The following is a 27,273-nucleotide window of genomic DNA, read 5'->3' on the forward strand; positions in this document are numbered from 1 at the left end:
CCTGACTAACTACTATTTTACAAATCAAACAAAGGACCATGTTTTCCGCCTTTTTGCTAACACTAAAGAAGTCCCAAACTGGGTACTGGAGATGTCTGCTGGTGATGGAGGTGCTACTTTCAGTTTCAATGCCAGATGAAGTGGAAGATGGGCGTGGCTAAATGTGACTCTGTTGTGCACTTACAGCACCACTACTTGAGGTAATGGAGGTCGAGCTGGATGGAGGTCCCTGCCGGCCCTTCTGACGAGCAAATATGGAAGCTGTAGGTCGTGCTGGTGTAGTAGTTAACTGCGTTGGTGGTGGTATTTGTGCCACGCCGCCCACATCCAGCTGAGCATCAATTCGGGATAGGGTCAAAATGTCTGTCTGCTGCATGCCTGCTGGGGCTGTAGTGACGACTGTGATGACTGGGTCGTCGTCAGACTGTTCATCAGCAGCAGAATAATACACCACTTCTTGTTTGTCGTTATCATCACCCATAATTGAAAGCCTTGCGGGAACCTTGCTTTTAGGCTTAGCTACCTTTGTCGGCTCATGGCGTGCCTCCCTCTCAGACTGCATAGTTGGGTTCCAATCAACATCAAGATGATCAGAAGGAAGGGGGCTTGAAGAAGAACTTGTAGTAGCCCTAATTGACCTTTTTCTTGCTGGGGATCTGGAAGACAATGGATCATCACCAGTCTCCTTGGTAGGTGGTGCCACTTGCTTCTTCTGCTCCTTCTTACTGGCAGTGGCACTGGCAACTTTTTTTCCTAGAGGCGCTACGACCACCTTTCTTTGGGCCCATCTTCTTCAGATGGCAGAACAGCAGGCCACAGTTGCACGAGTTGCAGAGTTGTCTGTGGCCACACGTGACATCACGTTACGTTGTGCTGCACATACGGCTACTGGGCTTCTTCCTGGCACTGATGATGAACGATGACTGATGTGATTCTCTTGTGCACCTAAAAGCAAAGGAAGCCAGAGGAACATCAGTTAAATGAATGTTGCATATGTCGTGCTTCAAATAATATTTGCAACTAGGCATTGCTTTTATTATTATTACAACAACACACCCAAAAACGGAAAGACACAAAATATATTGCAATTCTAATCCAAAATGGATGTTTAAATAATTAGAAGAGAGACCACACAGAGAGAGTTGGTCCACGCACCACTGAGTACCCCTGGGGGCATAATGGATTAAAGCAAGGCAACTGGGGAAAGGCCTGAGCACACTGCCTGGCTTCAAAATGGCCCCGTGATCCCCAGCCACATAGCCAGGCCCTGCCTGGACCAGGCCTCAAAATGGCCCCAACCCACATGGCCAGGCCCCAAGAACACCCCCAAAACTCGAAAAACACAACAAAATCACCACAGTCCAATGCCATCCATGCCCTCAATGATGTTTAAATTCAAGACACACCACAGAAAGACTTGGTCCATGCTCCACTGAGTATCCCTGGGCATAATGGATGCAAGCAAGGCAAAGTGGGTGAAGGCCTGAGCACACTTCCAGGCTTCAAAATGGCCCCTTGACCTCCAGCCACATGACAAGGCTCTGCCTGGACCAGGCCTCTAAATGACCCCCACCTACATGGCCAGGCCCCAAGAACACCCCAAAACGTCTAAAAACACACCAAAATAACCACAATCCAATGCCATACATGCTCTCAGTGGATGGCGTCTAAATTCAAGACACCCCACAGAAAGACTTGGTCCATGCTCCACTGAGTACCCCTGGGCATAATGGATGAAAGCAAGGTTAACTGGGTGAAGGCCTGACCACACTGCCTGGTTCAAAATGGCCCCTTGACCCTCAAGCAAATGGCCAGGCCCTGCCTGGACAAGGCCTCAAAATGGCCCCCACCCACATGGCCAGGCCCCTAAAACACACAAAAAGTAAAAGAAAACTGACAAAAATCACCACAGTCCGAAGCCATCCATGCCCTCAATGATGTTTAAATTCACGACACCCCACAGAAAGACTTGGTCCATGCTCCACTGAGTACCCCTGGGCATAATGGGGGAAAGCAAGGCAAACTGGGTGAAGGCCTGAGCACACTGCCTGGCTTCAAAATGTCCCCTTGGCCCCCAGCCACATGGCCAGGCCCTGCCTGGACCAGACCTCAAAATGGCCCCCACCCACATGGCCAGGCCCCAAGAACACCCCAAAAAGTCTAACAACACACCCAAATCACCACAATCCAATGCCATCCATGCCCTCAATTATGTTTAAATTCAAGACACCCCACAGAAAGTCATGGTCCATGCTCCACTGAGTACCCCTGGGCATAATGGATGAAAGCAAGGCAAACTGGGTGAAGGCCTGAGCACACTGCCATGCTTCAAAATGGCCCCTTCACCCCCGGTCACATGGCCAGGCCCTGCCTGGACCAGGCCTCAAAATGGCCCCCACCCACATGGCCAGGCCCCAACACCACCCCCAAAAAGTCTAAAAACACACCAAAATTACCACTATCCAATGCCATCCATGCCCTCAATGATGTTTAAAATAATTCAAGACACCCCACAGAAAGACTTGGTCCATGCACCACTGAGTACCCCTGGGCATAATGGATGAAAGCAAGGCAAACTGGGTGAAGGCCTGAGTACACTGCCTGGCTTCAAAATGGCCCCTTGACCCCCAGCCACATGGCCAGGCCCTGCCTGGACCAGGCCTCAAAATGGCCCCCACCCACATGGCCAGACCCCAAGAACACCCCAAAAAGTCAAAAAACAGACAAAAATCACCACAATCCAATGCCATCCATGCACTCAATGATGTTTAAATTCAAGACACCCCACAGAAAGACGTGGTCCATGCTCCACTGAGTACCCCTGGGCATAATGGATGAAAGCAAGGCAAACTGGCTGAAGGCCTGAGCACACTGCCTGGCTTCAAAATGGCCCCTTGACCCCGAGCACATGGCCAGGCCCTGCCTGGACCAGGCCTCAAAATGGCCCCCACCCACATGGCCAGGCCCCAACACCACCCCAACAAGTCTAACAACACACCCAAATCACCACAATCCAATGCCATCCATGCCCTCAATTATGTTTAAATTCAAGACACCCCACAGAAAGTCATGGTCCATGCTCCACTGAGTACCCCTGGGCATAATGGATGAAAGCAAGGCAAACTGGGTGAAGGCCTGAGCACACTGCCTTGCTTCAAAATGGCCCCTTCACCCCCGGTCACATGGCCAGGCCCTGCCTACACCAGGCCTCAAAATGGCCCCCACCCACATGGCCAGGCCCCAACACTACCCCCAAAAAGTCTAAAAACACACCAAAATTACCACTATCCAATGCCATCCATGCCCTCAATGATGTTTAAAATAATTCAAGACACCCCACAGAAAGACTTGGTCCATGCACCACTGAGTACCCCTGGGCATAATGGATGAAAGCAAGGCAAACTGGGTGAAGGCCTGAGCACACTGCCCGGCTTCAAAATGGCCCCTTGACCCCCAGCCACATGGCCAGGCCCTGCCTGGACCAGGCCTCAAAATGGCCCCCACCCACATGGCCAGACCCCAAGAAAACCCCAAAAAGTAAAAAAACAGACAAAAATCACCACAATCCAATGCCATCCATGCCCTCAATGATGTTTAAATTCAAGACACCCCACAGAAAGACTTGGTCCATGCTCCACTGGTAACTCTGGGCATAATGGATGGAAGCAAGGCAAACTGGGTGAAGGCCTGAGCTCACTGCCTGGCTTCAAAATGGCCCCGTGACCCCCAGCCACATGGCTAGGCCCTGCCTGGACCAGGCCTCAAAATGGCCCCCACCCACATGGCCAGGCTCTAAGAACACCTTAAAAAGTAAAAAAAACACACCAAAACCACCACAATCCAATGCCATCCATGCCCTCAATGATGTTTAAAGTCAAGATACCCCACAGAAAGACTTGGTCCATGCTCCACTGAGTACCCTTGGGCATAATGGATGAAAGCAAGCAAACTGGGTGAAAACCTGAGCGCACTGCCTGGCTTCAAAATGGCCCCTTGACCCCCAGCCACATGGCCGGGCCCTGCCTGGACCAGGCCTAAAAATGGCCCCCACCCACATGGCTAGGCCCCAAGACCACCCCATAAAGTTGAAAAACACACCAAAATCACGACAATCCAATGCCATCCATGCCCTCAATGATGTTTAAATTCAAGACACCCCACAGAAAGACTTGGTCCATGCTCCACTGAGTACCCCTGGGCATAATGGATGAAAGCAAGGAAAACTGGGTGAAGGCCTGAGCACACTAGCTGGCTTCAAAATGGCCCCTTGACACCCAACCACATGGCCTGACCCTGCCTGGACCAGGCCTCAAAATGGCCCCCACCCACATGGCCGGGCCCCAAGTACACCCAAAAAAGTGTAAAAACACACCAAACTCACCACAATCCAATGACGTCCATGCCCTCAATGATGTTTAAATTCAAAACATCCCACAGAAAGACTTGGTCCATGCTCCACTGAGTACCCCTGGGCATACTGGATGAAAGAAAGGCACACTGGGTGAAGGCCTGAGCACACTGCCTGGTATCAAAATGGCCCCTTGGCCCCCACCCACATGGCCAGGCCCCAAGAACACCCCAATAAGTCTAACAACACACCCAAATCACCACAATCCAATGCCATCCATGCCCTCAATTATGTTTAAATTCAAGACACCCCACAGAAAGTCATGGTCCATGCTCCACTGAGTACCCCTGGGCATAATGGATGAAAGCAAGGCAAACTGGGTGAAGGCCTGAGCACACTGCCTTGCTTCAAAATGGCCCCTTCACCCCCAGTCACATGGCCAGGCCCTGCCTGGACCAGGCCTCAAAATGGCCCCCACCCACATGGCCAGGCCCCAACATCACCCCAAAAAGTCTAAAAACACACAAAAAATTACCACAATCCAATGCCATCCATGCCCTCAATGATGTTTAAAATAATTCAAGACACCCCACAGAAAGACTTGGTCCATGCTCCACTGAGTACCCCTGGGCTTAATGGATGAAAGCAAGGCAAACTGGGTGAAGGCCTGAGCACACTGCCTGGCTTCAAAATTGCCCCTTGACCCCCAGCCACATGGCCAGGCCCTGCCCGGACCAGGCCTCAAAATGGCCCCCACCCACATGGCCAGACCCCAAGAACACCCCAAAAAGTAAAAAAACAGACAAAAATCACCTCAATCCAATGCCATCCATGCACTCAATGATGTTTAAATTCAAGACACCCCACAGAATGACGTGGTCCATGCTCCACTGAGTACCCCTGGGCATAATGGGTGAAAGCAAGGCAAACTGGGTGAAGGCCTGAGCACACTGCCTGGCTTCAAAATGGCCCCTTGACCCCCAGTCACATGGCCAGGCCCTGCCTGGACCAGGCCTCAAAATGGCCCCCACCCACATGGCCAGGCCCCAACACCACCCCAACAAGTCTAACAGCACACCCAAATCACCACAATCCAATGCCATCCATGCCCTCAATTATGTTTAAATTCAAGACACCCCACAGAAAGTCATGGTCCATGCTCCACTGAGTACCCCTGGGCATAATGGATGAAAGCAAGGCAAACTGGGTGAAGGCCTGAGCACACTGCCTTGTGTCAAAATGGCCCCTTCACCCCCGGTCACATGGCCAGGCCCTGCCTGGACCAGGCCTCAAAATGGCCCCCACCCACATGGCCAGGCCCCAATACCAACCCCAAAAAGTCTAAAAACACACCAAAATTACCACTATCCAATGCCATCCATGCCCTCAATGATGTTTAAAATAATTCAAGACACCCCACAGAAAGACTTGGTCCATGCACCACTGAGTACCCCTGGGCATAATGGATGAAAGCAAGGCAAACTGGGTGAAGGCCTGAGCACACTGCCTGGCTTCAAAATGGCCCCTTGACATCCAGCCACATGGCCAGGCCCTGCCTGGACCAGGCCTCAAAATGTCCCCCACCAACATGGCCAGACCCCAAGAACACCCCAAAAAGTCAAAAAACAGACCAAAATCACCACAATCCAATGCCATCCATGCACTCAATGATGTTTAAATACAAGACACCCCACAGAAAGTCGTGGTCCATGCTCACTGAGTACCCCTGGGCATAATGGGGGAAAGCAAGGCAAACTGGGTGCAGGCCTGAGCACACTGCCTGGCTTCAAAATGGCACCTTGCTCCCGAGCACATGGCCAGGCCCTGCCTGGACCAGGCCTTAAAATGGCCCCCACCCACATGGCCAGGCCCCAAGAACACCCCAAAAAGTCATAAAACAAACAAAAACCACCACAATCCAATGCCATCCATGCCCTCAATTATGTTTAAAGTCAAGATACCCCACAGAAAGACTTGGTCCATGCTCCACTGAGTACCCCTGGGCATAATGGATGAAAGTAAGGCAAACTGGGTGAAAACCTGAGCGCACTGCCTGGCTTCAAAATGGCCCCTTGACCCCCAGCCACATGGCCGGGCCCTGCCTGGACCAGGCCTAAAAATGGCCCCCACCCACATGGCTAGGCCCCAAGACCACCCCATAAAGTTGAAAAACACACCAAAATCACCACAATCCAATGCCATCCATGCCCTCAATGATGTTTAAATTCAAGACACCCCACAGAAAGACTTGGTCCATGCTCCACTGAGTACCCCTGGGCATACTGGACGAAAGCAAGGCACACTGGGTGAAGGCCTGAGCACACTAGCTGGCTTCAAAATGGCCCCTTGACACCCAGCCACATGGCCTGACCCTGTCTGGACCAGGCCTCAAAATGGCCCCCACCCACATGGCCAGGCCCCAAGTACACCCCAAAAAGTGTAAAAACACACCAAACTCACCACAATCCAATGCCGTCCATGCCCTCAATGATGTTTAAATTCAAAACATCCCACAGAAAGACTTGGTCCATGCTCCACTGAGTACCCCTGGGCATACTGGACGAAAGCAAGGCACACTGGGTGAAGGCCTGAGCACACTGCCTGGCTTCAAAATGGCCCCTTGGCCCCCACCCACATGGCCAGGCCCCAAGAAAACCCCGAAAAGTCTAACAACACACCCAAATCACCACAATCCAATGCCATCCATGCCCTCAATTATGTTTAAATTCAAGACACCCCACAGAAAGTCATGGTCCATGCTCCACTGAGTACCCCTGGGCATTATGGATGAAAGCAAGGCAAACTGGGTGAAGGCCTGAGCACACTGCCTTGCTTCAAAATGGCCCCTTCACCCCCAGTCACATGGCCAGGCCCTGCCTGGACCAGGCCTCAAAATGGCCCCCACCCACATGGCCAGGGCCCAACACCACCCCAAAAAGTCTAAAAACACACAAAAAATTACCACAATCCAATGCCATCCATGCCCTCAATGATGTTTAAAATAATTCAAAACACCCCACAGAAAGACTTGGTCCATGCTCCACTGAGTACCCCTGGGCTTAATGGATGAAAGCAAGGCAAACTGGGTGAAGGCCTGAGCACACTGCCTGGCTTCAAAATGGCCCCTTGACCCCAAGCCACATGGCCAGGCCCTGCCCGGACCAGGCCTGAAAATGGCCCCCACCCACATGGCCAGACCCCAAGAACACACCAAAAAGTAAAAAAACAGACAAAAATCACCACAATCCAATGCCATCCATGCACTCAATGATGTTTAAATTCAAGACACCCCACAGAAAGACGTGGTCCATGCTCCACTGAGTACCCCTGGGCATAATTGATGAAAGCAAGGCAAACTGGGTGAAGGCCTGAGCACACTGCCTGGCTTCAAAATGGACCCTTGACCCCCAGTCACATGGCCAGGCCCTGCCTGGACCAGGCCTCAAAATGCCCCCCACCCACATGGCCAGGCCCCAACACCACCCAAAAAAGTCTAAAAACACACAAAAATTACCACAATCCAATGCCATCCATGCCCTCAATGATGTTTAAAATAGTTCAAGACACCCCACAGAAAGACTTGGTCTATGCTCCACTGAGTACCCATGGGCATAATGGATGAAAGCAAGGCAAACTGGGCGAAGGCCTGAGCACACTGCCTGGCTTCAAAATGGCCCCTTGACCCCCAGCCACAAGGCCAGGCCCTGCCTTGACCAGGCCTCAAAATGGCTCCCACCCACATGGCCAGGCCCCAAGAACACCCCAAAAAGTAAAAAAAAACACCAAAATCACCACAATCCAATGCCGTACATGCCCTCAATGATGTTTAAATTCAAGACACCCCACAGAAAGACTTGGTCCATGCTCCACTGAGTACCCCTGGGCATACTGGACGAAAGCAAGGCACACTGGGTGAAGGCCTGAGCACACTAGCTGGCTTCAAAATGGCCCCTTGACACCCAGCCACATGGCCTGACCCTGCCTGGACCAGGCCTCAAAATGGCCCCCACCCACATGGCCAGGCCCCAAGTACACCCCAAAAAGTGTAAAAACACACCAAACTCACCACAATCCAATGCCGTCCATGCCCTCAATGATGTTTAAATTCAAAACATCCCACAGAAAGACTTGGTCCATGCTCCACTGAGTACCCCTGGGCATACTGGACGAAAGCAAGGCACACTGGGTGAAGGCCTGAGCACACTGCCTGGCTTCAAAATGGCCCCTTGGCCCCCACCCACATGGCCAGGCCCCAAGAAAACCCCGAAAAGTCTAACAACACACCCAAATCACCACAATCCAATGCCATCCATGCCCTCAATTATGTTTAAATTCAAGACACCCCACAGAAAGTCATGGTCCATGCTCCACTGAGTACCCCTGGGCATTATGGATGAAAGCAAGGCAAACTGGGTGAAGGCCTGAGCACACTGCCTTGCTTCAAAATGGCCCCTTCACCCCCAGTCACATGGCCAGGCCCTGCCTGGACCAGGCCTCAAAATGGCCCCCACCCACATGGCCAGGGCCCAACACCACCCCAAAAAGTCTAAAAACACACAAAAAATTACCACAATCCAATGCCATCCATGCCCTCAATGATGTTTAAAATAATTCAAAACACCCCACAGAAAGACTTGGTCCATGCTCCACTGAGTACCCCTGGGCTTAATGGATGAAAGCAAGGCAAACTGGGTGAAGGCCTGAGCACACTGCCTGGCTTCAAAATGGCCCCTTGACCCCAAGCCACATGGCCAGGCCCTGCCCGGACCAGGCCTGAAAATGGCCCCCACCCACATGGCCAGACCCCAAGAACACACCAAAAAGTAAAAAAACAGACAAAAATCACCACAATCCAATGCCATCCATGCACTCAATGATGTTTAAATTCAAGACACCCCACAGAAAGACGTGGTCCATGCTCCACTGAGTACCCCTGGGCATAATTGATGAAAGCAAGGCAAACTGGGTGAAGGCCTGAGCACACTGCCTGGCTTCAAAATGGACCCTTGACCCCCAGTCACATGGCCAGGCCCTGCCTGGACCAGGCCTCAAAATGCCCCCCACCCACATGGCCAGGCCCCAACACCACCCAAAAAAGTCTAAAAACACACAAAAATTACCACAATCCAATGCCATCCATGCCCTCAATGATGTTTAAAATAGTTCAAGACACCCCACAGAAAGACTTGGTCTATGCTCCACTGAGTACCCATGGGCATAATGGATGAAAGCAAGGCAAACTGGGCGAAGGCCTGAGCACACTGCCTGGCTTCAAAATGGCCCCTTGACCCCCAGCCACAAGGCCAGGCCCTGCCTTGACCAGGCCTCGAAATGGCTCCCACCCACATGGCCAGGCCCCAAGAACACCCCAAAAAGTAAAAAAACACACCAAAATCACCACAATCCAATGCCGTACATGCCCTCAATGATGTTTAAATTCAAGATACCCCATAGAAAGACTTGGTCCATGCTCCACTGAGTACCCCTGGGCATAATGGATGAAAGCAAGGCAAACTGGGTGAAGGCCTGAGCACACTGCCTGGCTTCAAAATGGCACAACGACCCCAAGCCACATGGCCAGGCCCTGCCTGGACCAGGCCTCAAAATGGTGCCCGCGTACATGGCCAGGCCCGAAGAACACCACATAAAGTCGAAAAACACACCCAAATCACCACAATCCAATGCCATCCATGCCCTCTATGATGTTTAAATTCAAAACACCCCACAGAAAGACTTGGTCCATGCTCCACTGAGTACCCCTGGGTATAATTGATAAAAGCAAGGAAAACTGGGTGAAGGCCTGAGCACACTGCCTGGCTTCAAAATGGCCCCTTGCTCCCGAGCACATGGCCAGGCCCTGCCTGGAGTAGGCCTTAAAATGGCCCCCACCCACATGGCCAGGCCCCAAGAACACCCCAAAAAGTCATAAAACAAACAAAAATCACCACAATCCAATACCATCCATGCCCTCAATGATGTTTAAATTCAAGACACCCCACAGAAAGACTTGGTCCATGCTCCACTGGTAACTCTGGGCATAATGGATGGAAGCAAGGCAAACTGGGTGAAGGCCTGAGCTCACTGCCTGGCTTCAAAATGGCCCCGTGACCCCCAGCCACATGGCTAGGCCCTGCCTGGACCAGGCCTCAAAATGGCCCCCACCCACATGGCCAGGCTCCAAGAACACCTTAAAAAGTAAAAAAAAACACACCAAAATCACCACAATCCAATGCCATCCATGCCCTCAATGATGTTTAAATTCAAGATACCCCACAGAAAGACTTGGTCCATGCTCCACTGAGTACCCCTGGGCATAATGGATGAAAGCGAGGCAAACTGGGTGAAGGCCTGAGCGCACTGCCTGGCTTCAAAATGGCCCCTTGACCCCCAGCCACATGGCCAGGCCCTGCCTGGACCAGGCCTAAAAATGGCCCCCACTCACATGGCTAGGCCCCAAGACCACCCCATAAAGTTGAAAAACACACCAAAATCATCACAATCCAATGCCATCCATGCCCTCAATGATGTTTAAATTCAAGACACCCCACAGAAAGACTTGGTCCATGTTCCACTGAGTACCCCTGGGAATAATGGATGAAAGCAAGGAAAACTGGGTGAAGGCCTGAGCACACTGCCTGGCTTCAAAATGGCCCCTTGACACCCAGCCACATGGCCAGACCCTGCCTGGACCAGGCCTAAAAATGGTCCCCACTCACATGGCTAGGCCCCAAGACCACCCCAAAAAGTGTAAAAACACACCAAACTCACCACAATCCAATGCCGTCCATGCCCTCAATGATGTTTAAATTCAAAACATCCCACAGAAAGACTTGGTCTATGCTCCACTGAGTACCCCTGGGCATAATGGATGCAAGCAAGGCACACTGGGTGAAGGCCTGAGCACACTGCCTGGTTTCAAAATGGCCCCTTGGCCCCCAGCCACATGGCCAGGCCCTGCCTGGACCAGGCCTCAAAATGGTCCCCACCCACATGGCCAGGCCCCAAGAACACCCCAAAAAGTCGAAGAACACACCAGAATCACCACAATCCAATGCCATCCATGCCCTCAATGATGTTTAAATTCAAGACACCCCACAGAAAGACTTGGTCCAGGCACCACTGAGTACCTCTGGGCATTAAGGATAAAAGCAAGGCAAACTGCGTGCAGGCCTGAGCACACTGCCTGGCTTCAAAATGGCCCCTTGTCCCCCAGCCACATGGCCAAGCCCTGCCTGGACCAGGCCGCAAAATGGCCCCCACCCAGATGGCCAGGCCCCAAGAACACCCGAAAAAGTAAAAAAACACACCAGAATCACCACAGTCCAAAGCCATCCATGCCCTCAATGATGTTTAACTTCAAGACACCCCACAGAAAGACTTGGTCCATGCACCACCGATTACCTCTGGGCATTAAGGATAAAAGCAAGGCAAACCGTGTGCAGGCCTGAGCACACTGCCTGGCTTCAAAATTGCCCCTTGACCCCCAGCACATGGCCAGGCCCTGCCTGGACCAGGCCTCAAAGTGGCCCTCACCCACATGGCCAGGCCCCAAGAACACCCCAAATAGTCGAAAAACATAAATAAATCACCACAATCCAATGCCATCCATGCCCTCAATGATGTTTAACTTCAAGACACCCCACAGAAAGACTTGTCCATGCTCCACTGAGTACCCCTGGGCATAATGGATGAAAGCAAGGCAAACTGGGTGAAGGCCTGAGCACACTGCCTGGCTTCAAAATGTCCCCTTGACCCCCAGCCACATGGCCAGGCCCTGCCTGGATCAGGCCTCAAAATGGCCCCCACCCACATGGCCAGGCCCCAAGAACACCCCAATAAGTCGATTAACACACCAAAAGCATCACAATCCAATGCCATCCATGCCCTCAATGATGTTTAAATTCAAGACACCCCACAGAAAGACTTGGTCCATGCTCCACTGAGTACCCCTGGGCATAATGGATGAAAGCAAGGAAAACTGGGTGAAGGCCTGAGCACACTGCTTGGCTTCAAAATGGCCCCTTGACACCCAGCCACATGGCCAGACCCTGCCTGGACCAGGCCTCAAAATGGCCCTCACCCACATGGCCAGGCCCCAAGAACACCCCAAAAAGTGTAAAAACACACCAAACTCACCACAACCCAATGCCGTCCATGCCCTCAATGATGTTTAAATTCAAAACATCCCACAGAAAGACTTGGTCCATGCTCCACTGAGTACCCCTGGGCATAATGGATGAAAGCAAGGCACACTGGGTGAAGGCCTGAGCACACTGCCTGGCTTCAAAATGTCCCCTTGGCCCCCAGCCACATGGCCAGGCCCTGCCTGGACCAGGCCTCAAAATGGCCCCCACCCACATGGCCAGGCCCCAAGAACACCCCAAAAAGTCAAAGAACACACCAGAATCACCACAATCCAATGCCATCCATGCCCTCAATGATGTTTAAATTCAAGACACCCCACAGAAAGACTTGGTCCATGCACCACTGAGTACCTCTTGGCATTAAGGATAAAAGCAAGGCAAACTGCGTGCATGCCTGAGCACACTGCCTGGCTTCAAAATTAACCCTTGACCCCCAGCACATGGCCAGGCCCTGCCTGGACCAGGCCTCAAAGTGGCCCTCACCCACATGGCCAGGCCCTAAGATCACCCCAAATAGTCAAAAAACAGAAATAAATCACCACAATCCAATGCCATCCATGCGCTAGAGTGTGGGCGCTAGAGTGTGGGCGCTAGAGTGGTGGTGGATAGGGTGGTGAGCTTAGAGTGGTGGCGCATAGAGTGGTGGCGCATATAGTGGTAGAGTGTTGATGGAAAAAGTGGTAGAGTGGTGGCGGTAGAAGGCTTTACTGTGTGTGAGAGAGAGAGTGTGTGTGTGAGAGAGAGTGTTTGTGTGTGTGTGAGAGGGAGAGTGTGTGTGTGTGTGTGAGAGAGAGAGAGTGTGTGTGTGAGAGAGAGTGTGTGTGTGAGAGAGAGTTTGTGTGAGAGAGAGAGAGTGTGTGTGAGAGAGAGAGAGTGTGTGTGTGTGAGAGAGAGTGTGTGTGTGAGAGAGAGAGAGTGTATGAGAGAGAGAGAGTGTGTGTGAGAGAGAGTGTGTGTGTGAGAGAGTGTGTGTGTGAGAGAGAGTGTGAGAGAGAGTGTGTGTGTGAGAGAGAGAGAGTGTGTGTGTGGGAGAGAGTGTGTGTGTGTGTGTGAGAGAGAGAGAGTGTGTGTGTGTGAGAGAGAGAGAGTGTGTGAGAGAGAGAGTGTGTGTGTGTGTGAGAGAGAGAGAGTGTGTGTGTGTGAGAGAGAGTGTGTCTGCGAGAGAGAGAGAGATAGAGAGAGAGAGAGTGTGTGTGTGAGAGAGAGAGTGTGTGTGAGAGAGAGAGGGAGTGAATAACAAGAAGCCAGGCCGCCCGGAAGGTGTCTCAACATCCTGTCCGAGTACAAGCAGAACGGGGACACCAGCCTTCACTTTCGTAAATCCAAAGCAGTCTACTTCTTGATAAGAACTGAAGGGAGGCAGGAAGAGGTGAAATGACTTCCAGTTTGAAGCGCCATCACAGGGCTGTTAAAATCGGATGCGAAATATACCCTTTTTTGTGAATTTTAAACGCTCTGGCATTGTCAATAAAGCATTCTCAAATTGTATTGCATGGGAGAAAAAAATGGAAAGCGAGCAACAGAAATCATAGCCAAGTGGAAAGAGTCCCTGTCTAATCTGTAGTAGATTCTGCTCTCTTGCATAAAAGCGTAGGATGTCTTACGCCAGATCCGCGGATTTTGAAACTGAGCAGCACCCTGTGATTCTGGGCAAATCACTTCATTTTTCCGTGTCTAAAAAAACCCACAAACAAGACCGAAACCAGAGGAAATTACACAAATGGAAGGGGAAGGAAAGAGAGACGAGGGAAAGATAACGAGACAGAGAATGAAAGATGAGATGAAGGAAAAAAAGAAAGGTGGTGAAGGCTGTAGCGACTAGCGAGGAAGAGAAAACATAGAAGGGCAGAAGAAAATGAGAGAAGAGAAAAGGAGGGTAGAAAGAAAGAAAACAGCAGCATGTCTTATTAACAAGACTGAGGGCCTGATTCACAGAGCTAACTTAAGACAAAATCCTAAACTTACTACTTATGGTATTCACAGAAGTTAGGATTTGTCTTAAGTTTGTCTTAAGACAGACTTAAGACAGACTTATGACAGACTTAAGTTTGGATTTTGTCTTAAGACTGTCTTAAGTCTGTTGTAGTGACCTCATTAGGACGAAGAAGCAGGAAACAGAGAGTAGTTGTAGGCAGGAACAAGTATTTAATCAAGCGAAAAAGGGGATGCATGCAGCTCCAGTAAAGGTACATCAAGAATGAACAAGATCCACCAGTTACTGTTGCCCAGCATCCAAACATTCCAATTACATATATAACATTCCAATTAAAGGAACATGCCATCACTACACATCCTCCTTCTTAATAAAAGAAACAAAAAGAAAATAAAGATCATTAAAAAACTATAAAGAATTCATAACACTCTGAACACACCAATTTACACACTAAAATCAATTTAGTAAATTCTGCATCTTCCTAAGAGAGCAGAACAGAAGAAGTGAGAACAGAACATGTGAACTCACCCCCAACCATCCCCCCTTTCCAAATTCCGAACACAATTAACTCGAAGATGACTAACATCCAACTTAGAAACAGATGAGTCATCTTCATACAGAACATAAGTAACTTTTTTCTTTAGAAAACTTCTTATTGTTCCGGTGCAAACCCTTGAGAAATGACCTACTAATCCTCTCAAGCACCTTTCAAAAGTAGCGGCATGTGAATAACTCCCACACCTGAAACACACGACATCACCATTTCTTTCTTTCACTACCCTCACTAAATTTCTTCCTTTCACTACCCTCCCACTTCTTCCTATAACACAAAAATCACCATTTCCTCCCTCCAACTTAACTTTATACCCTGCTTTCTTCTCAACTACCTTCTCCATCTTGTTATCCTGCGACAAAGTGACTTTTGCACATCGGTCAGACTCAAATCAAACACACAACTAACCACTACGTGAAAGAAAAGTTAGTGAATAAAACCACTTCGTGAATGATGAACCAGCAAATATAACCACTTCGTGAATGAAATGTCAGTAGATAAAACTACTCCTTCTTGAAATTAAAACACCTCATGAAATTAAGACACTCAAATAACCACAACGTGACATTCAAATATTCACCACGTGAATGATGAATTAGTAAATAAACTAACACCTCAAGAACTTCATAAACTAACACCTCAAGAACTTCCTAAACCTCACGAAACCTCTGCTGCATGTATACCCCCTCCCTGTAACACCTCATGAGCTTCGTGAAATTTCCTTCGCTAGGATGTCTCTTGTAAAATTAAAGAAAAAAAAATTACAACCACAAAGATGACCAATTGGTACCCCCCTGTTACTCTGTTAAAATTGCCAAGTTAATAAAGAAATAATAAAAACACATTTCCTTGGACATCAACTTTCAGCATACACATCGGTACTACCAGAGAAAATTGTAACTTGAATGCTGTGCGCACCAGCGGTGAGCACTTTCCTGCTTGAAGGTTGTACGCACCAGCGCACCAGCGCAAAGTACTTCACAAAGAAACAGTAAACAAAACCCACTACACGAAAAACAAGAGAATCCTTCCTTTTCTTCCAGTAATGTTCCCCACATCTAACTGCTGTATTAAAAGTACCTTAAACTGAGACCGTTCTCCTGAGTATTAATGTAATCGAAAATTGAATTTCTCAAATGTACCACAGTGAGAGAGAGAGAGATGTCTTGCGCTCTTGCCAAAACCAAGAAGAAATGGTCCAAAAACACTCGAAATGGGCTCTATCCCGCGAAACACGATCTTCGTGAAGGGTTGCTATGGAAACCCGATACAGTTTCTGCAAAGATGGCCGCCGCCATCAAAACTGATGATGTCAGACGTGCGCGATGACGTCATACGCCATGCGTGAAGACGTTGCCACGGAGATCCGATACAACAACCTTCAAAGATGGCCGCCGCCGTCAAAACTGCGCGATGACGTCACCCTCTAAGCGTGAAGACGTCTTCTTCCGCAAAACTTCTGACAATCCAAACAGCAGAAGACGTTCCGATGCTCCAAAAGGCGTTCCGCGTTCCGAAGTAGAATCCCGGTGCTGCGTGGCTCGAGGATGTCAACGATGCCCAAGATTTCAAAGGTAAACACCTTTTGCCGAAGTGATTTAATTTGAAAATCCAGCAATCCTGGCGAAGTCCAAACACTCACTTGCTTCAGGTGCTCCCTCAGGGTAACTCGTGACTTTTCATGCTTCAGTTACCCAAAGACTTCTTGCCTGTAGAAGCGAAAAGCGAGCAGCGCAAAAGCTCCCAAGCAGCGCAAAAGTTCTCCAAATCATGTAGTCCGTCTTGCTAGTCTTCTTTTCAATCGAATTTCCACAATATGATTGAATGAATCCACAAGATGATTAAAAATAGAAAAGCCATACTAAAGTTCCAACGAAAATTTCATCCAAAATAGGTCTTTTAGTCATTCATGTCGCCATCCTTGTCGCCAAAATTGTAGTGACCTCATTAGGACGAAGAAGCAGGAAACAGAGAGTAGTTGTAGGCAGGAACAAGTATTTAATCAAGCGAAAAAAGGGATGCATGCAGCTCCAGTAAAGGTACATCAAGAATGAACAAGATCCACCAGTTACTGTTGCCCAGCATCCAAACATTCCAATTACATATATAACATTCCAATTAAAGGAACATGCCATCACTACATCTGTCTTAAGACAAACTTAAGACAAAATCCTAACTTCTGTGAATACCAAAAGTAGTAAGTTTAGGATTTTGTCTTAAGTTAGTTCTGTGAATCGAGACCTATGAGACAGCGGAAGATTAATGAGAGAGAGGGCTGTGAAGAGGGAGAGAGAGAGAAAGGGCGAGTGAGAGAAAAATAAGAGGTAAATTAAGTGCACTCGATTAAGAAGCAGCAAGCCAAGGGAAGATAAGTGGGCATTAATGAGAGGCCACAGGCTTGGAGGGAGAGGATATGGGAGGGGGGGAGGAGGAAGAGTAAACATAAGCGAGTGTGTGAGGGAGGGTAAATGAGAGGAGGGAAGAAGAGAGCGTGAGAGAGAGGGGGGAGAGACAGGAGGCGAGAGCATATGGGCATTGCTGTGGGGGGTGGGTGGGCGGGGAAGCAGCAGCCTTTGATGTCTGGTGGTGTGAGAGACAAATGTTGGTGTGCGAGGCTTCCTTTCAAGTCGGTGGGGGGGCAGGGGAGCAGGGGAGCAAGCGAGTGGGAGGGAACGAGCATAGCTGACCCAAGACCATCTCGCCTTCAGGAGACAACTCAAGACCTGGCTCTTCGAGCAGTAGCGGACCCCTTCCCCCAAGCGCCTTGAGACCCTTCCGGGTGAGTAGTGCGCTATACAAATGTTATAATTGATTGATTGATTGATTGATTGATGGAAGCAGTACACTATGCATCATACACAGTGGTCAGTGATCATTCACATCAGGACATAGGTCACAGATCTCCAGACTGGATCCAGAACACATGGGGGCAGATTTACAAGCCCCTTGCACCACTTTTGCGTCACTTTTTCCATGTTAAAAATGACGTAAAAGTGGCGCAAGGGCCTTGTAAATAATCCCCATGGACTTTAGGCACTCAGTAGAATAATGTGCTCGCGCACCCCTCTCTCCCCTACTGCCAGGACACCTGAAAGCCACTTGCATTGGAAATCGGATTTCTCCAGTAAAGGCTTTGAAACAGCAAATGCGTTGCCCAGCTTTATAAAGCCGCGAGATCTGTCCATTTTAAGGCTGAAGGGGGGCTGACCGTGCGCGTCATATGTATATCACTGTAGTGCCATTTACCCTGCATGTGCCCTCACTCTGGGGCAGTGAATATCGCGCTCTTCACGCTGTGTATGCCTGAATCTCACATCTCAAAATATTTATCTCACCCATCTTAGTGGTTTAGACATGACCTCGTATCGCGGAATTATCTTATTATCCTCTGAATCATCTCACCAGAGCCATTGTTCACACCAGTGCTTCTTGTATCAGGAGCACAGACCGATGTGTGAAGAGGAGGCATTTCTATAACAACCATAATAATAATAATAATAATAAATAAATCAGCACAAAAAGCATTAGGAATAGGATTCATGCTGGCTTCATATTTTCTGTCATAGCAAAATACAATAGAACAGCTGGTGTGAGAAGAAGAAGAAAAGGCAGTCCATTACCTCGTGTACTGAAAGATAACAGGAACGTCAGCTCCCGCCTGCACTTAATGTCATACCTATAGAGGCAAACATTGAGAGTCATTAGATATGACATGTTTCTGCATGTTAAGGGTAATGGATGTTTTCGGCCTTCAGCTCGAGGAAGGATGGGTGAGGCATAGATGGTGTAAGAATCAGAAGTCATGCCAAAACTGCACTTTTAGTGTCAGGAAGAAGTGGGGAATAAACTAATGGGGGTCTGTATATAGTGTTTGAGGTGTTTGGCTGAGAATAAGTTTTCTTTTCAAAATGGCGGACAAACCCAAAAATAACAAGAGGGATTCAGGTGAAACAACAAAAGCAGACCTCAATTTGTAAAAAATGATAAAATAAAATAAGTGCAAGGGCGTCAAGTTCTTCACAGGAGCCAGCAGCAGCCTTCGTCAAGTGCTGAGGCTGCTGAATAGCAAGGCTTCCTGCTCTGTATTCGCTCCCATGCATCTTTCGTTAATCACCCTGTACCTCCTGTCTGTGCATGGCACTCTGGCATGCTCTGCTTCGACCTAGCGTTCTCCGCTTTTACTGTTGCGATATTTCTCTTCCACCTTCTCTCGCCCTTTTTCCAATTGTTCTGTCCTGCTCTAGGACAAAGTCTGCAGACGGAAAACACGTCTTGATCCCCATAAATTAGGGGCGGTGTCCAAGACCTGCAACCCACGGCACGAAGTAATCAATGAATAAAAAGTACAACTTGTGCTAGAACACACCAAACTTTTCTAAGCTATACCATACCTATATTGGTGCAAGATGATATGAAAATAATGCAGGACGAGATGGATTTTTTTAATGTAGTTAAGAATGTAACGATTCATTGGATACCATTCTGGAATGTGAACTATGGGGTCGGAGCCCTGACATATCAGTTGATTCAAACAGTATTTTATCCACCGAGCACGAGGGTTTCATCCCACAGCAGAGCTTTGGATGGAGCAAAGGGCCTGCTTCAAAGTTCAATAGCAACTGAACTGAAACCATAAATAAACTGTGGTATTTACCATCTGACTTTCATCCATTGGAGCTATAGTATTGTGGAGGAAACAGCGGATATTGCTTTGTATTTAAAGTTTTTTCAACACATTTCAAGAATTGTATTTATTATCAAACTCTTAATTGTGCTCCTAAGTCTGATTCCGAGTTTTGGTGTGTGCAAGACATCCTCCAAAAAAGGGCAGCTGTCCCGCCTCCTTAGTTAGAGTGTAAGGATATCTGTCCATCAGCTCATTTTATAAGTGTCCCATATTCCCCAAAATCCAAAGCAGGCCGTTAGATTCGGGTAGTTTGGAAAGGAGAACCAAGGGAGGGCAAGCTACCATTAGAGCCGTGCTCTTATGGTGCTGAAACCAGACAATGGTCTGCTTTAGAACTTGGCGGATGAACTACTCCATCACACCAGTGACAGATATCCCGTCTGCCAAAATATAAATCCCGTTACATCCTATGGGATGTGTAATTCGGTGGATGGGATATCCATTGCCGTTGTGACGGAGTAACCCGTCCGCCAAGATCTATGTAAGGCCCACTGTCAGTTATATTGACAACTATCTGCAGTTTGGTAATGCGATTCAGAAAAAAACTAAGAAACAAAAATCCAAAGGGTATATTTACAAGGGGATAGTGCCACCAAAACGTCACTTTTAGCGACGTTCTGGTGGCGCTATGCCCTTCACCATATTTACACTTTTTGTGGCTTAATACCACCTTGTAAATATGACCACTTTACTTGCATCACTTCATCAATCAATCATGACATTTGTAAAGCGCACTATATACCCATGAGGGTCTCAAGGCGCTTAGCTTGAAAGGGGCGTGCAATGGGTATTGCTGTGGGTGTTACAACGCAACACCCATTTTTTTTATTCTGCCCCAGAATTGTAAGGATGTGTAAATATGAGGCAGTGCCAAAAACTAACTCCATGCAACAACAGACGGTAGAATGGCACACAAGGAGAAATACTTTTATTTTTTCAAATTTTTGCTTTATCTATGTGTTCTGCAGAATGCGCAAAACACCATGAATGATTGTTTATGTGCAGAAAGCTGTCCCTTCTTGCACATAAACAATCATTAAATAATGATGATTTGCTAGTTCTATGTGTGCTGTAGAAGTATTAAATCGCCATTATGGATTGTTTATGTGCAAGAAGGGACACCTTCTTGTACATAAATATTAACTCCCTGCAGCACAGGCACCCTTACACTATGGTGCAAGGGTGCCTGCCTTGGCGCTAGGCAGCTAATCATTGCGCCAGCACTAGAGAAAACCGGTGGGTGCCATGTTGTTGTAAATACGGCACATCCCTTTTTTCTGGAAATGTCAGAATGCGGCGCTGCCATATTTGGTACAGCTCTGTGCACTGACATTTTATTGTAAGTATGCCCCCAAATATTATTATCCTCCTGGAACACAAGATAGTGATATGTTGTTCGTCCCTCAATACAAACAAACATTACCAAAACAAAGAGGTTCGGATTTGAATGTGTGCCGTACACAGCATTACTGAAAACATTGGGGCAGATTTACAATAACTGGCACATCCCCAGGGATGCACCAGTTATTGTGCGCCCCAGCTCCGCCACCCATGGTGCGCCGCATTTACAATGCGGCGCACCATGGGGCAAAAACGGCACAAATGCGTAATGCATCTGTGCCGTAAAGGCGGCGCATTGCTGGAGTTGCGTCGCAAGCGCGACGCAGCTCCAGCAATGCTCTAGCGGGCCCTATCTGTCCAATGCTGCATCAAGCCTTACGCCTGCTTCAAGCAGGCGCAGGGTTTTGACGCAGCATTGGCCTAAAAGTGCCTGCGTGAAATCTTGTAGATTTCACGCAGGCACTTTTGCGAGGCGCACCTGCCCCGGAACGCCCACCCTGCGCCGGAACGCCCACATGTGGCGCAGGGCTTTACAACGTGACGCATCTGCCTAGATGCGTCACGTTGTAAATGGGTCGCAGGGATGCGCCACGTTTACGCCGCCGTTGCGTGACGCAACGGCGGCTTAAACGTGGCGCAAGTCCGACATAAATCTGCCCCATTGTGTGGTAGGTGAATTGAGCACACGTGGGAGTATTTGCAAACACTCAGGAAGGACCTGATTTAAAGTGCCCTGGTAAATTCAGACACCTGTTTGGTCGAAATTATAAGTTGTGCAGAATTTATTGCACCTGATAATTACTGTGATAAATAAAGTCTGCACCCGCCAAAATTTAACAGGGAGAAATTCACAGTAAATACTGAGATGTGGATTTTGATGCGCAAAGCACCAAAATATTCATGGTATCCCCCATTTCCACGGGCAGTATTTGTGATAGGTGGAATGCATTACACCCGATAAGCTCCAACCCCAGGGGTATCAGACTTCCACGGTTGCATTAAATCCAACCTGTCCTTCCTGGCACTCGTTTTCCATCCAGCACTGGCAGCCTTCTTCTACCTCACTATTACACACAGAAATGCATGCACATGAAACTGTGTCAGGAAAGTGGAGTTTTAGGACTGCCAACCGTCTAGAAGTGTGGTGAGATGAACTAGGGACCCCTAGCTGGTGCAGATGTTTTTCCTAAAATATGTTTTTATGGCAGATGTTGGCACACAGCACTTGTTTACTGTGGTAGAATATGACAATGGGATATGTGGATGGTGTGTGGGCATAGTACTGCAGATTTTAATCCAAAGTCTGGAAATGGTTTTAGGAAATACCCGCGGGTATTTAGTTTAAGCAGGTGATAACTTGCAGCGTGGTTGCAGGGTACAAGTTGTGCCTCTTGTCTTGTGAGTATGCATAGGCACAAACACAATGCGTATGAGCTGGGATTTGTCCATTGAAATGCTCTTGTCTAAAAAGTGTACAAAGTCAGCATGTTTCCATGGAAAATTATGACTTGGACACAGTATTCAAGAATTTGTATGCTATTTTAGATAAAAACATGGGTATTTCTGAAATGAGCAACATTACGTGGACATAAATATTTTGCTAGTCCGTTATAAAATGCCAGTCACAGGGTCACCCATAAGACTTTGAAGTGTCACACATAGACATGGTGCTGGCACTGACATGTGACACATAAACAAGGTGATAACTTGGAGGCTTTGCCGTACTGGGTGCTACAGCCAAAAATATTGCAGTCCCTTAAAGCCACGCCCACTTACCTTGTGGTGGATAAACCCTGACCTCGAGGCTGAGGAGCAGGAACAACACAGTTTAGACAGAAAGAGGGAGGGGAGAGAGGGAGCAGCATTGACTGTTCACACCAGTGGAAAGAGGAACCCAAGTGGGTTGACACAGTTGTGCTTGTCAGGCCTCCTTTATTTTAATACAAATATTTGCTTTGTATTTTTGTTCTTTTGGATGTACAGTTTTTGCACACAAAACATCTTCTAAAATGGGACTTAAGTGGTATACTGCATTTACATTCTTGGCTGCATTCTATATCTAGTAGACAATTGGTTAACATGCCCAATATGCTGCTTTAAGTGGGAGCAGCCTTGTATTCAAGATAGATTCTGTATTCTCCAGATATCTCCTGCCAGCTCCTGCTGCTCCTACAAGCACCCTACCTCATGTGGAGAAGTGTGGCTCAATGGTTAGAGCCGCAGACCCTGATGCAGAGGGCTGGCCCGAGACAAGGGTTAAATTCCCACCTCGGCGGGTCATGGGCTCAATTTCCTCGGACCTGATAATTCTCGCCTCGGTGCCTATTCTAATCATGGGTCCCACTCTGCAACTCTGGGCAATAGCTTGCTTAATCGCCCCAACATGGCTGGGATGCCTGTCTTCACCTTGGGGGTGCCTAGGAGTGGACATTTCACAGGGAAAAGCCAGGAAGGGTTCCACAGCGGTATGCGTTACAGTGCCAGGACACGACAGTTGGGTATTAGTGCGCTTTACAAGTACAAATTACATTATATTTTACAAGTACAAATTACATGTATTGCATTGAATGCACATCATAGAAAGCGAAAAAAGACACACAACAAAGGAGAGAATGATGGGGAGAGAGAAATGCTCTTCTGGAGCCCACTGCACTTATATTTATTACTTATTTAATACTAAAAATGGTCTTGCCTCTTCGTCCGACCAGGTTCTTGTGTCCGAGATAACACACTCTCCCCAGAGTTTGACTACCTCATGAACTCCAGCAAAAGCCCAGTCACCTACAATCTGCACCACCCCGCTACGTCTCTCTGATGCCATTTTTAGTCACCAGATGTCCGCCTTCCTTGGGCAAAAAATCAAACAGCTGGAAAACAGTCCAATAGTGTAGTATTTGAGTTGGCCTGAGTACAGTGGAGGTTTCTCCTTTGCATATTGCTAGTAGATTAGGGAACGAAACAGGGTGAGTAGGATTGTGCAAGGAGCAGAGAAGAGTATGTTGAGGGAGTTCTTAACAAGATGTTTGAGGAGAAGAAAGCAACCCATCCATTAAGGTAGAGGTTACACTGAATTGTCATACTATGGGAGAGAGTAACGAGCTAACTGTCTTTGTGAGGTAGTCGTTGAGATAGGTGTGAAAGGAGTCAATGATGTCATGGTAGAGGTATGTTTTTGCTATAACAATACTTTATGTATGGTGTCAAGGCTGGGATTAACAATGATACCTGAAGTCAAGTCAACACGAATTCTTTCGTTCATTTTAGCGGTGCTGGAGTGCACTCAGATACCAACAGAGACCTCAAAGCGGGATAGCAGGAGGAGAGAGAGAAAGTAATTCTGGCGTTGACCCACCCTCCCAGATGAAAGGGTTTGTTGTGTCAATGTATTTGCACATTTTCTAAGGTCCAATGAATGCCCTTTAGGAAATACTGAAGGTACTTAGCGAGTAAGGTAACAAGCATTTGCAATGCAGTAGGTCTCGCATTTGAGTTGGAGCCATTGGCATTGTAAATGACAATGCCTTTTATTCATTTGTTTTGAGAACCTGCAAGCGGTGCATAAACACGCACTTTGTACGTATAGTCCTTGCTTACGAGAAGCAAGGCTGTCACTAAAAGAGACTGACAGCTTTGCTTCTCATAAGCAAGAGCTATAAGTACCAAGTCCTTGTTTACGCACAGCTTGCACGTTTTCAAACGCATAAATAAAAGGCATTGTCATTTACAATGCCAATAGCTCAAACTCTCGCACATGCGAGACCTATTGCATTGCAAATGCTTGTTTTAAGTTTATCTCTTTGCAAGGACATGACGACTTTGCTCTACTCACAACAGTGTCATTCAAAGTGTCACAAGTAACGATTTGACAGGTCACACAAATCTGACTGAAACTGTGGAAATGTCACACAAAAGCACAATGAAAACTTGACAGCAATGACAAGGAGTTATATACTCCCCATGAATTGGTTTGTTTCATTGCCTCTTTATTAGAGGCTTTATTAATAGATATAAAAGCCCTATAGGTCCAGGGTTAGCATCTCCAACAATTTTAAGGACCAGTCATCAATGTTCTAAAAAAATAACGACTAAATAGGGCCATAAGATGCCAGAAATCTATCAAAAGCAATGGTGGAATCGGACCCAAATACCTCAATGAGAGAGTATCCTTCCACGTACCCAAGAGGAACCTCCGCTCCGCCGACCCCGCCCTGGCAGAAGTCCACCGCATCCGTAGAAACAGAACAGGCGGGAGAGCCTTCTCCCACATCGCAGCCATGACTTGGAACAAGCCCCCCATGAACATCAGAAGCTCCCCGACCCTGCACACGTTCAGGAAGGATCTCAAGACCTGGCTCTTCGACTGATCCAGAGCTGATTCACCCCCCTCCTATCGCCTTGAGACTCTCACGGGTGAATAGCACGCTTTATAAACCCCTGATTGATTGATTCATTGGAATAAAATAAAAAGTAAAAGATTTCAGAGTGTGCTCTAAAGAAACCGAAAGAAACTGGAAGAAACAATAGAACAAATCGTTTGAAGACACGAAAGCAAATAATTCCAGGAATTTATGTAACCTTGTTAACCAAACCAACTCGGCGATGCAGCGAGCGCAAGGTAAATAGTTGTATTTATTTATTTACTTACCTTACTCCATGAAGTTGTATATCCGAATCCACTACCCCCCTGCCCCTCCCAGCCCTGCCTCACCGCCCCCAGCACTCCCTCTGTGAGCCGCCACTGGTGATACGATCTTACTGGACCGGACCACAATCAGACTTCAAAGGGCCTTGGACGCCTTATTGCGCATTGTGACTCAAACAACAGCAAAATAAATATCCCTAATTCTAAGATATTAATACTTGGTCGCAAATTAAATACAATTAAAAGCTGGTTTAAGGATAAGGTAAAAATAGATAATGCTACATCCTGTACATATCTTGGCATTTGGTTTGAAGAAAGAGGCTGCTCTAAGGCTCACCTGCAATCACTCCAAAGCTAGGCGACTCCTGTTCCTTCTGTGCACAGTATAATACAGAAGCTGCTGAAAGCCCTTACATGTTTTAAAATGTATATTTAACTGTAGGGCTGTGAAAAACAATAAAGCCAAAATCCAAAGGCAAACGATAACAAGGTATATTCATTAAATAAAATGCATCCGGGAACATGGAATGGTGGGACCCACAAGCCAGAAATCCCTCTTTGTAAGAAGATGTAAAGTGGATGAAGGTTTGCTATGGCAACCTCGAGTTCTCACAGATGTTCGAGGCTTCTGCAAGCACGTGTGCATGGGCCTATCTTTTGTTTACCCTGACCGTACAACCTTGGCAATGTCAACAGATAAAGGCTGTCATTGCAGAACTTTTACTTCACTAACCTGCTCCTCTAGCTTGGGGTGGGTGCGGGCTTGAACAGCATACAATATTCAGGCTGATTCATGAAATGAGGCGCTACCTCTGATGCTCTGCAAGGTGTTCATGAAAGTGTGAGACCTAACAACATGCATCTTTTCATCTTGTGTTTCCATGTAAGGGAGCACGTGGCGTGATCTTACCTTTCTCATCTTTTGTTGCTGGTTTTAAACCCCTCACACCATGTTAAGGTCCAGCCCTTTTATTTAGATTAACCTTTTCAAGTGTGGTTTACAGTAAAATATAGCATGACGCGGCTTAAATGTTTACAGCAGATTCTTTAATGTATTCAGGTTCTCTTTGAGTTTATACCAGTTCATTTTATAACATATTTATCATGCACTAGGCATTAAAGCCGACGGGGGAGGGCTCCCTGTCAGTTCTGGGGTTGGGGGTGCTTCGATTGGGGGGGTTCATGCTTTCTACGGGCTCCCTGTCAGCTCCGGGGTTGGGGTGCTTCGATTGGGGGGGGGTCATGCTTTCCACAGGCTACCTGTCAGCTCCCGGGGTCGGGGTGTCAAGGACCTCAAGACCTGGGTCTTACAGTGATCCCAGCACTTAGAGGACCTGCCCCCTACCCGCCCCTTGAGACCGTCACGTGTGAGTAGTTGCACTTGATTGGTTGGGGCGTCCCCTCCTTGCTGCTCCCCTCACAGAGGGCCGGCTGCCTCCATGAAGCTCCCAAGACCCGTGTTCAGCTGTTCTTTGTTTTAGCTCCTGTGTGTCAGTTCACCGTGTAAGCGCACAAGCATACCCTGCTCTCTCTGGAACACTCACACTGCTGAGTCTCTTTCACTTTGCTGTCACTCTCACTCTGCTGTCTCTCTCACTCTGCTGTCTCTCTCACTCTGCTGTTGC

This window comes from Lissotriton vulgaris, chromosome 2_1 (genome assembly GCF_964263255.1).
Source record: "Lissotriton vulgaris chromosome 2_1, aLisVul1.2, whole genome shotgun sequence".
NCBI lineage: Eukaryota > Metazoa > Chordata > Amphibia > Caudata > Salamandridae > Lissotriton > Lissotriton vulgaris.